General features: G+C 39.9%; 1 long non-coding RNA gene across 1 annotated transcript; it reads left to right on the forward strand.

Annotated features, from left to right (window-relative positions):
* Window positions 1-4,143: 4,143 nt before the first annotated feature.
* Window positions 4,144-5,943, forward strand: LOC308569805. Its single transcript, XR_014000871.1, has 3 exons — window positions 4,144-4,268; window positions 5,463-5,654; window positions 5,834-5,943. It is a non-coding gene; the product is annotated as an uncharacterized lncRNA (long non-coding RNA).
* Window positions 5,944-10,487: the final 4,544 nt, after the last annotated feature.

A 10,487-nucleotide genomic window follows, 5' to 3' on the forward strand; every position in this document is an offset into this window, starting at 1 on the left:
AAACAATCAGCGGATTGATGGCGCTTGCAAGGCCCAGTGCCTTTGCAAGTGTGGATGACCACGGTGGTGACTGCAGAAGTGCAGTGCTTTTCAGCCATAGCAGATTGGCAGTGTCTGCATACCCTGCCTTATCTGCCCCACACTATAGGGCAGGACAAAATGGCCTTGTGGGCCAAATGCAGAGGCCTGGTGAGCCTAACTAGTTTTGGGAGCCAAAGGTTGCCCACTGTTGCTTTAGTATACCACATCACTCAACTCTTCCATACCCATCCCTGTAGTATGCGGCTTTGTTTATTTGGCTCCAGTGAAGTGGAATTTCTGTGCTGTTTTTGCTCCCTGATCATAGCACAACATGTTCTCGCTTGTGTAGGTTATCTGTGGGAGGCCCTACATTTTGGGCAGCTGGTTGGACGAGCTGGTCTTCTGTTCTCTTCCAACACTGCATTTCTATGAACAATACCTTATTTTATTTTATTTTTCTGCTCTGTGTTTAGGGATTTTGTTTTGGTTCAGGTCCATCTCTGGTTTTGTCTTTGTATTTACAGTGCTCTATTGAAGAATGTTTGCACTCTGATTATAAAGCTACTTCCTGGAAACTTTATAATTCATCCTTAAAATACTGCCCTAAGCTAAATCATGTAATATAAAACTTAAAACTGCAGATGAAAAAAAAAATTAAGCATTTTGCCATTAAAACAATGTGTTTCAGCAACTTTGAAGTTTACCCTTTTCATGAACTTCCATAAACTCAGAAAGAAATCATTTCAGAATGAAGTTTGGCAAGTGATTAATCATGACAAGGGGCTTATTTATTTGGTGCTATTTTGAAAGAAAAACACAATAAATTAAAACCAGCCAAGATATTCACTTGTAGCAGAAAGATATGCAGTGTGGTGTTATATCAAAGAAATCACAGCAATAGTATTGGTCCCAAACAATGATTAGTGCTTGAAACCAAGTAAGGCCAATTGTCCATCTAGTCTGACTAGCATGTCTGCTCTGACTGGTTTTGGCTATCCAGGACCTTGGGCAGGGGTCTTTCTACCTAGGAAAGACCAAATATTGAACCTGGGGAGTTCTGCATGCAGGGCATGATCCTCGACTTTGCTTCTAGTGCACTATTTTTAGCTGCACTGATAGAAGGCATAGTAGCAGCAGCATAGTACAGGAGACAACAATCTGTAATGGAACCTGTAATGTATCCTCTAAAATACAACCACTTAGGGATTAATTCAGTCATTTCCATTGGTTGCATCTTGGGCTGGGTTGAAAATGCCTTCCTTTCATGGGGCCATTTGTTTCCCACAAAAGTGCATTTTTGGAAACTTTCAGGCCAGTGGGGGCAACCATCTTTCCTTTTTTAAAAAACAAATAAATTGAAATATACTCGGAGTCGAGAGTGGATTTCATGCTCTTTATTCAGCTCATAGTAGTGAGGAGGAATGGAATTTTCCCCAGAATCTCTGCTTTATATACATTATTTACACAATGGGCCCCACGTGATTGGCTAATTCCGGGATTCTCCTGTAGGCCAATCAGGTTACGTATTCACTTCTACCTGGAGCTGGATTGGGTGGCTCCTGTGGACCAATCACACTGCCGCATTCTGGAGCCTATTGTTCTAGGACCAATCAGACTGCTGCATTTTGGATCCTATTCAACTCAGTACATAACATAAATGAAAAGAATATCCCTAGGAATGGCACTATACCATGATAGAGCATCATTCCTATTGGGCCATTCACAATTAGGAATGTTACCAGGTTGCTTCTGCTTATTGTAGTAGCTCCATTGTTCATGCAAATTTCTAGGTTTTCATCATCCTGTGGTCACCTGTAAATTTGGCTACTCCACTGTTCACTTGATCCAGCCAACTGATGGGTTGTTTGGAACCATGGCAATTTTTTAAAAAATAGTCATCTGTTACCCTGTCTGGGTTTCTGTGTGGCAGCTTGTTGTGGAGAGCCACAAATACAGCAATCTATGCAGCACATGCGTTTGTTGGTGTCACACTTTCCTGAGTTGGGGCACCTGTAGTTGTTGCAGTCAGGATATACAAGCAGAAATGGGAAAACCCACAAAATTGCAAATTTTAAAACAGCCTTGAAAGAATATGTTCAGAATCTGAATTTAATGGGCTCCAACTGATTTGCAGTAACCAGAGTTAAAATCCCAAGACATCTTATTTCCTAGGTATTATTATGTTAAATGTTATATCCTGTACTTTCTTTAGAAAGATGGCATCTTTAGGGACTCTCAGTGACCCACCTTTAAGACACATTTCTGGTTTTCACACACTTAGCATCAACAATAGTACAACACCGGGTGCTTCTAGACCATTCATTGCATTAATATTGGCGTGTTTCCACTTATTTCAATAGAGTTCAATGACATTGCAATGCTGCAAGGCCTCTTTATACTCCAATGGCAAAATTGCCATTTGACTTCACAGGGAGCAAGAGCAGGCCCTGGATAATTAGATAATTAACTTAGATAATTAGCTTGTTATTATCAACTTCTTTTGTGCTTGCTAAGGAAATTAAATATTAGTGTTTGTTTCAACAAGGCAAGCTTTATAACTTAAAGAGGCAGCTGGTTTGTTTTAAGTGTTCATCTTCCTTCAAAGATACAAAAATATAACAAGAAGTGTTTTTTTTTAAAATAAAAAACATAATGCAAGAAGCAAAGGACTGCTCACTTTAAGTTTGACTTTCATTGGCCTGACAAGAAAATGAATGTTCCACCCATCTAATCTACCTGCTTTGTACATTTATATACTTACACTGAACCATTATTGAACATTATAACTCCTACTACCTACATTCTACATTTTACATAATAATACTAGAAGGGATACAGCCTTATTAGGAAAATGGAAGCTATCATCATGATTCGGCATGTTTTAATGCATCCCCTTCAGCCTGAACACAGCAATCACCGTAAACAAGCGGTTGTACTGCATTCATTACAGATCATCTCCCCTTTCTCTGAGTCATATTTCATCTTCTTCAATAGGTGTTCTCCATCATAATTTTGCCTGTCACTTATTACAGTTGATGTTAAATGGCTTTTCAGCTAAATGCTTGTTTGTGTTATTTATTAACTAGAGTATGTTTGCAGCGGTATATTTTATGAAAGTCAGACAAGATGTGTAAGCCCACTTTTAAAATGCTGAGAACTGGCATTGTGCAGAGGTGAGGGGCCACTCCTGAGGACCAATGGAGCCAGAAGGATTCTGACACATTCTGAAAGGTTGTGCACCAGTTGGCAAGGGCAGTTGTGTTGTGGCCCTGGGGAACACCCAGAGTGGATGGTTGACTGGATGGTTGTTGGGGATTTGTTGCTGCTGTTGCCTTTTTGTATCTTTATTTTAGATCTTGTGATTTGTGTGGAAATGGTTCAGTTTGGTTGTGTGTTTTTAAGTATTTTATTTATTGTTTGTGACTACTTTTGTCATGTTGTAGCTATGAATTCTTTTCATGTTGTAAGCCACTTGAGCATGGTTTTAAGCTGTGGAAAGGCAACATACAAATAAAATTATGCATGTACGTGCACTGCAAAGTTTGGAGAAGTGCAAATTTTGAAGAATGGTCGTGCTTTGTTTCATAGGGTCCAAATTAGGCAGGTTTTGCCTTTAAATGTGAACTGAATTGAATTTCTACGCCAGCCCTAGTGGGGGAGGACAGAATAGCTTGATTTGGTTTTATCTTACTGCCATATTAACTGTGTTAGGTTTCCCTTTTGTTTTTGTATGGTGTACTTTATGTTTTCTAACGACTGTTAGCTGCCTTGAGCAAATTTCAAAAGGTGGAGCACAAATGTTTTTAACAACAACAGTAAGAATCCCTTGTGCTGTAGGTTATTCTTAGAATATGTTAAGATAGTAATATGATTACTTCTGAGCTTTTAAAAAAATGAGCTGGAAATTGATATGCACAAGTCTTCTTATTTTCAATTCATATAACGCAGTGTCTTTGCAAAATCTTGTGGCAATGACTTCTACAAATAAATTGTGTGCGTTTCATGATGGAGGATTTCTTTTTGCTTGTCCTGAGCTTACTGACCATAAATTTCACTGGACAACCATGGGCTCTTGAGTTCTGAGATAAAGTGAATGAAAGACAGGGGACAATTTCTCTCTACTCAGTTGTTTCTTTTTTATAACCCTGTATCTTGTCCTTCACAACTAAAAGAAGGCGTGGAGGTGAAAGCTCCAGTTCTCGTTCCAGAGTGGAAGTTAGATGCGGGAGGACTGGAGAAGAGGGAAGGTGGGCTTTAGCAGTGATATGCTTCTTTATATGTAATTTTCTAAACACATTTTTCCCCTGTGACAAGTCATTTGCATCCTTGGATTCATGATGTCTGGGATAATTAAGAACTGATTTCATAGGGATCGCTCAGGTTGCCATAGCAGCTGAAACTTACTCCTTTTGTGAAAATGTTACAAGCCCCTTGACTCTTGTTTACCATGTAACCAGACACATTATTAGCTTAATGAAGGAGCGCTTCAAGTGGCTTTTTCCAAATTTGTAAGTTATCTGTCCAACAAGTAGATCGCTGCTGTGTGCTGCGTTATTCACAGGGGCCATCTGGACAGCATTCGAAAAGGCTACATATCCTTTGCCAGCCAACATCTTATTTGCTGTGGAAAAAACCCCAAATGAAAACCAATGGTTCTCTCTAAATGTGCTCTGTGATGTTGGCTTTTATATTTCAGCTGCTTCCTTGGCTTTACATTGTTGCAATTCTTTTTCTAAAAAAAATAAAAATAAAAATCTAAAGGTTTAAAATTATAAATGCTGCCCTCTTTTAATGACTGAAAACTGGATAGTCATACGCCACTGACTATTCCAGAATCCTGTTCCAGTTCTAATTATTAACTGTTGTTTGTGCATCCCAGAAAGAGCTGTAGAATCTCTGCCATTTGTGCATTGTTTTTGAGCTGCCACCTTGGCTCGCTCTTCAAGGATCATGTAAACAGCTACTTGCTCCTCTGTCTTTGCATTGTATCATGTCAAAAGAAAAGAAAAAAGATCTGTTTGTCTGAACACAATGTGCAAGTGAGCACATTTTAAAAATGTAGATAGAGGATTTGATATAGCAATTGTGGCTCACAGACCTGTGTGCCCCCACCTCACCCCCAAAAGAGAGAGAGAGAGAGAGTGTGTGTGTGTGTGTGTGTGTGTGTTATAGTTTGGTTCCATGCAGCCAGAAGGCAGTTTGCTTTTCTTTAGGCAGAAGTTATTGCGCGACTATAGGGACAGAAAAAGGACTGAATCACATCAAAGTGCTTATAAGATGGTGGTGGTAATGAGTTGTATCCAGTTTGTGCCCTCCTATGAAGATGAGGGCTTTTGATTTGGCAGAATCCAAATATTCCAGAAAGGATTTCTGGGGAGAGGGGCTGGGGGCTGCAGTTAAGAAGGTATTGGCAAATATCTGCTCCCTTCCTATTCCATTAGCAAATAGGTTTCAATGGAGAAACAGCACAAGGAACACCAGTTGGGTCTGTCCAATATACACAACAAAGTGTTATGTCTGATTTCTATGGAATCCAAGGCTGTGGCTATGGGAGAAGCAAGATCCTCTTGGAGTGTTAATGCTGTGAACCCCTCTATCATAGGCTTGGATTCTGAAGGAAACATGAACCCTGAGTAAGTGCCTGGAACCCCTGGAATCTTGAACCGTTCAGAGACTGGGGTGGCGTGCAATAATGCATTAAATTATTCCTTTTGCTGTGATAGCAATATACAAAATGTTGATAAAACTATAATAGAAAATAACCTATGAATGAATGTTTGATTTTTTAAAAGTTTTTTCTATGTCTAAGTAGACATCACCTTGCCGACAAAGGTCCTATAGTTAAAGCTATGGTTTTCCCAGTAGTGATGTATGGAAATGAGAGCTGGACCATAGAGAAGGCTGATCGCTGATGAATTGATGACTTGAATTATGGTGCTGGAGAAGAAGAAGAGTTTGGATTTGATATCCCACTTTATCGCTACCCGAAGGAGTCTCAAAGCGGCTAACATTCTCCTTTCCCTTCCTCCCCCACAACAAACACTCTGTGACGTGAGTGGGGCTGAGAGACTTCAGAGAAGTGTGACTAGCCCAAGGTCACCCAGCAGCTGCATGTGGAGGAGCGGAGACACGAACCTGGTTCCCCAGATTACGAGTCTACCGCTCTTAACCACTACACCACACTGGCTCAGCTGGAGGAGACTTTTGAGAGTCCCATGGACTGCAAGAAGAGCAAACCTATCAATTCTTAAGGAAATCAGCCCTGAGTGGTCACTGGAAGGACAGATCCTGAAGCTGAGGCTCCAATACTTTGGCCACCTCATGAGAAGAGAAGACTCCCTGGAAAAGACCCTGATGTTGGGAAAGACTGAGGGCACAAGGAGAAGGAGACGACAGAGGACGAGATGGTTGGACAGTATTCTCAAAGCTACCAACATGAGTTTGACCAAACTGTGGGGGGCAGTGGAAGACAGGAGTGCCTGGTGTGCTCTGATCCATGGGGTCATGAAGAGTCAGACACGGCTAAATGACTAAACAACAACAACATTGGCTAGTAATGCTGCATAGCAACAATGTTCTTATATCTGAATGACAATTTAGAAAGCCCAGACCTGGTAGAGAATCACACATATTCTATGTGTAAATAATTTCCCTGTGGTAAAAAGAATTATTATATTATTCCCTCATATGATTGTTCTTGTCAAAGACTGCATTATACCGTGTGGGTCTTTTCCTGAGTGAAGGTTTTTCAGCCATAATATTTAACCTATTGCCCTACTGACCTCCAAATGAGAGTGCTGTCAGCCATAATCAGCTTCTCTTTCAGGAAAAAGAGTATTACAAACTTTGGCAAGAAATAGTCCCTTAGTGGGAAAAGATACGGTTTGCTTTACATTTATTTACCGAAGCAGATTTATTGATTTAGGGGGACTTTTCTATCATGGGCAAACAATAAAAGATTCCATCAGCTACGTTTGCACAGCAAGTGTACTCAGACAAAAGCATGTGAAATTGCACGTGCAAGAGGAAGTGGGATTGCACCTCCTGGTTCTACCTGACCTGTGTATCTTGGAACACCATGTATATGCCTCCAAGCTGTACTGGTTAGGATCTGCGCATGCAGCTTGTCATGCACAGGCTCTGTGTAGAAGACCCCCCCCCCGATAAATGCATAGAAATTGGGGGTGGTTTGCATGTTGATTCAGCACACATCTCTTGGGTATACAGAACTAGCATTTTTGAGTGACACATGGGCATTATTAAAAGCCTGATATGCTGAGTGGGGCTGGTGCCAGACTTCAGGGGCCTCTTGGCAGGGTGCTGAAGACCCCCACCCCCATAGCTAGGGCAGGATCCCTGCTTGCCACTGCACGCAGGAATGGTAATGTTCCTTTTTCCTGGATCACCCTACCCACAACCACCCCACCCACAATCTTTCTCCCCTGTCCCCATGCACCCCGTAAATCTGTTCTGGGTTTCCCACTAACCTCTGGGTCCCTTCCAACTCTACAATTCTGTGATTCTATACGGATGGACACTGAAAACATATATAGTCACTTTAAACCACACACATCCTTGTCCACGCATGGTGCTGCGTTTCTAATACCTTTCACATTTTGATTTGCAAACTGCAGACTTGTAAACAATTCATTTAGTACCAAAGGGCACCTTATAGGTGGTTCTTTTCGTACTGTTGCAATCTGGAAGACATTTTTACATGGTTGGTTAATATCTGTAGCATCCCTTGTGTACTGCAATAGGAATGTTTATATTCAGGAATCATATGGCACAGGAAGATGGCAGAGATACTTTCTATGGGTAGTACCCAACTAAGTTTTTGCACTGTCGAAAGATGTTTCATGGAAGGCCTCTCCAGTGAGATCATTCTGCATCTGCAGTGCCACCACTGAGAAGGCTCTGCTCAGTGCCCTTACAAAATGGATCTCTAAATGATGGGATTAAAAGCAGTGAATGACAGATATAGGGGGCTATTCTCTAAAGAACACTGGATCTGGATGCAGACCATTTAGAGATTATAGGGAAGGATTTTATGGCTAAAGGGCCTAACGGGTCATAATTCTTGGTAGCGGCACCCTCCCTGTGGAATGCCCTCCCTTCAGATGTCAAGGAGATAAAGAATTGCACAACTTTTAGAATACATCTGAAGGTAGGTCTGTATCAGGAAGTTTTTAACGCTTGATGTTTTATGTTTTAATTATTATTAGTTCCTCAGTTTGTAATCTATTTTTGAGCTTGATGATTTAGACTCTACACGTAGCTAGTTAGAATTTTATTTTAGAGGACTATAGGCCCCAATATAGCCAGCGTTTTTGTGAGTTGCCAAGTTACACTGTTTAATGCTGGAGATATACCAGTCTAAAAGACCCAAACTAACACATTTTGATTCACACTACAGCAATTGTCCTAGTTTCCATAGTTGTTACTCTAAGTGTTGTCTCAACATAAAAAACTAGGCTTTTCTCATGAAAGCAGGCTATCTTTCAAGACAGTTTAACATATATAAACAAAATCTGTTGCAATAACTGTGAAATCATTTGCATTCATAATTATAGTTGCTTTTCTCATAAATTGCAATCATAACCAAGAACACATTCAAAAATAGAAATACATTATTTATGCTTTATTGTTCAAAATGGGTTTCTGTTTTATGAAGCTGCAAAGATAAGGAATTAAATTTACTCAAAACAAGAAACCTGAAATATCATGATCTGGCAAGGTGATGACAGATCAGAATAATTATTACCGTAGCTCTTTCTGAGAGCCATAGAAGTTAGGCACCTTTGAAATCAGTTTCACTGTGAAAGAAAGGAAGGAAAAACTCACCTAGAAATAAAACCACGCTGTATATACATTGGATGGCATTATTCCAGTTGAGGGCCTCTACTGCACCAAAACATTTGAATTTTTTATAAGGTTTTACATTTTTGATGAAAATATATTTCTGCAGAACTGTTTCTAGATTCAAAAATATGTCTGTCAGAGAAATATTCAGATCTGTGGTTTTATAAAAAGCTCTTAGAAGTGATGAAGGATATTTGGTTGATCAAAAAGTCAAAGCTGTTTTATATTGCTCAGGAAAAATAAAACCAATTAAGCAAAAGGGAGACCAAAGATTTTCTTCTTCTTCTAAAAAAAGTCCACCTTTCTGAGCCACTCCTGTCATGTTTTCAACTATTCTTTGTACTCCTTTTGTCTGCATGGAAAATGAAATATTTTCCATTTCGTATGAATGTGGAATGATATCTAAGCATCATTAATCCAAGGTTATTTCAGAAACATCCTGAATGTTCAGCAAGTTTGTCTCAGTTGGATCCATAATACAACTGATGTGTATTTCACTTCTAGGCATAATGCCATTAGATGCCCCCCATTCACTTTTACCCTCACTTAACTTACCCCACCTGTGGCTACTTTGAAAAATGTGTGTCACCTAGGACAAATGGATTTATTCAGTATATTAAAAAATATGAGTTACCGAATCATCATATATTTATTAGAAACAAGCATAATAAATGTTGACAACAATGTCAGAATGATGTTTTCTCTAGAAATGGGATAAAATATAAGGCAATCCCATAATTAAACAGTTATGGTTATTAAATTCATTTGTGAAGAGGAAGGTAGGCACTACCAAGGTTACATTCACACAGCAGTCTGAGCTCTCACATTATTTAAAAGCCAAGTGGAAGTATAGCGCTCATTTGTGCTATTTGTTTCCAGAGGAAAAAAATGTTTGCAACACCATTAACCCAGAAAATTGGAGTAAAGTTTCAGAATCTGCAGTGGCAGATTTCTTTCCTGCTGTTTCCATTGGTGAATCGTGGGGGGTGGAACAAGTGTGGATGAGCAGTGACATTGTCCAATGATGTTTGATGCTGTGTCACACCACGCCCACTTTTGTGAATGAAATGTAAGCCACAGTTCCGCAGTGCAACAAGCACTGCAGCCTGAAAATGGGACAGAAGTAACCAGGAAAGCTAACACTGTATTAAACTAAAACTTTGCACAAATGGCCTCTTGAAAACTTGTGCCCTATTTGTGGATGGCAAAATTGGGGGATCATTTCACCAAATTTATCCAGGGGGAGGAGAAATTCTCCAACAGATTCTCAGTGGTGGGGCTCACCACAAGCACCACCAACAGCACAACTTCAGTTTTTTTAGGGAAGCTTTCCTGTTTAGGGAAGCTTTTAATATCTGATGGACTATTGTATTTTAATATTTTGTTGGAAACTGCCCAGAGTGGCCGGGGAATAAATAATTTAAAAATATTATATTATTATTATTTCCAAAAGCCCCCCCCCTCCTGATGTTGAAACTTGCAGCAGCAGCTGCAACATCTTTACTGTCAGTCTGTTCACTGTTTGTATAGTGCGATTCCACTGCCCTGTAGGGATGTGAGGAATGGTGATCACCACACATATATACAAATGATGGAGGATATAT

The sequence above is a fragment of the Podarcis bocagei genome (assembly GCF_964188305.1).
Source record: "Podarcis bocagei genome assembly, chromosome: 12".
Classification (NCBI taxonomy): domain Eukaryota; kingdom Metazoa; phylum Chordata; class Lepidosauria; order Squamata; family Lacertidae; genus Podarcis; species Podarcis bocagei.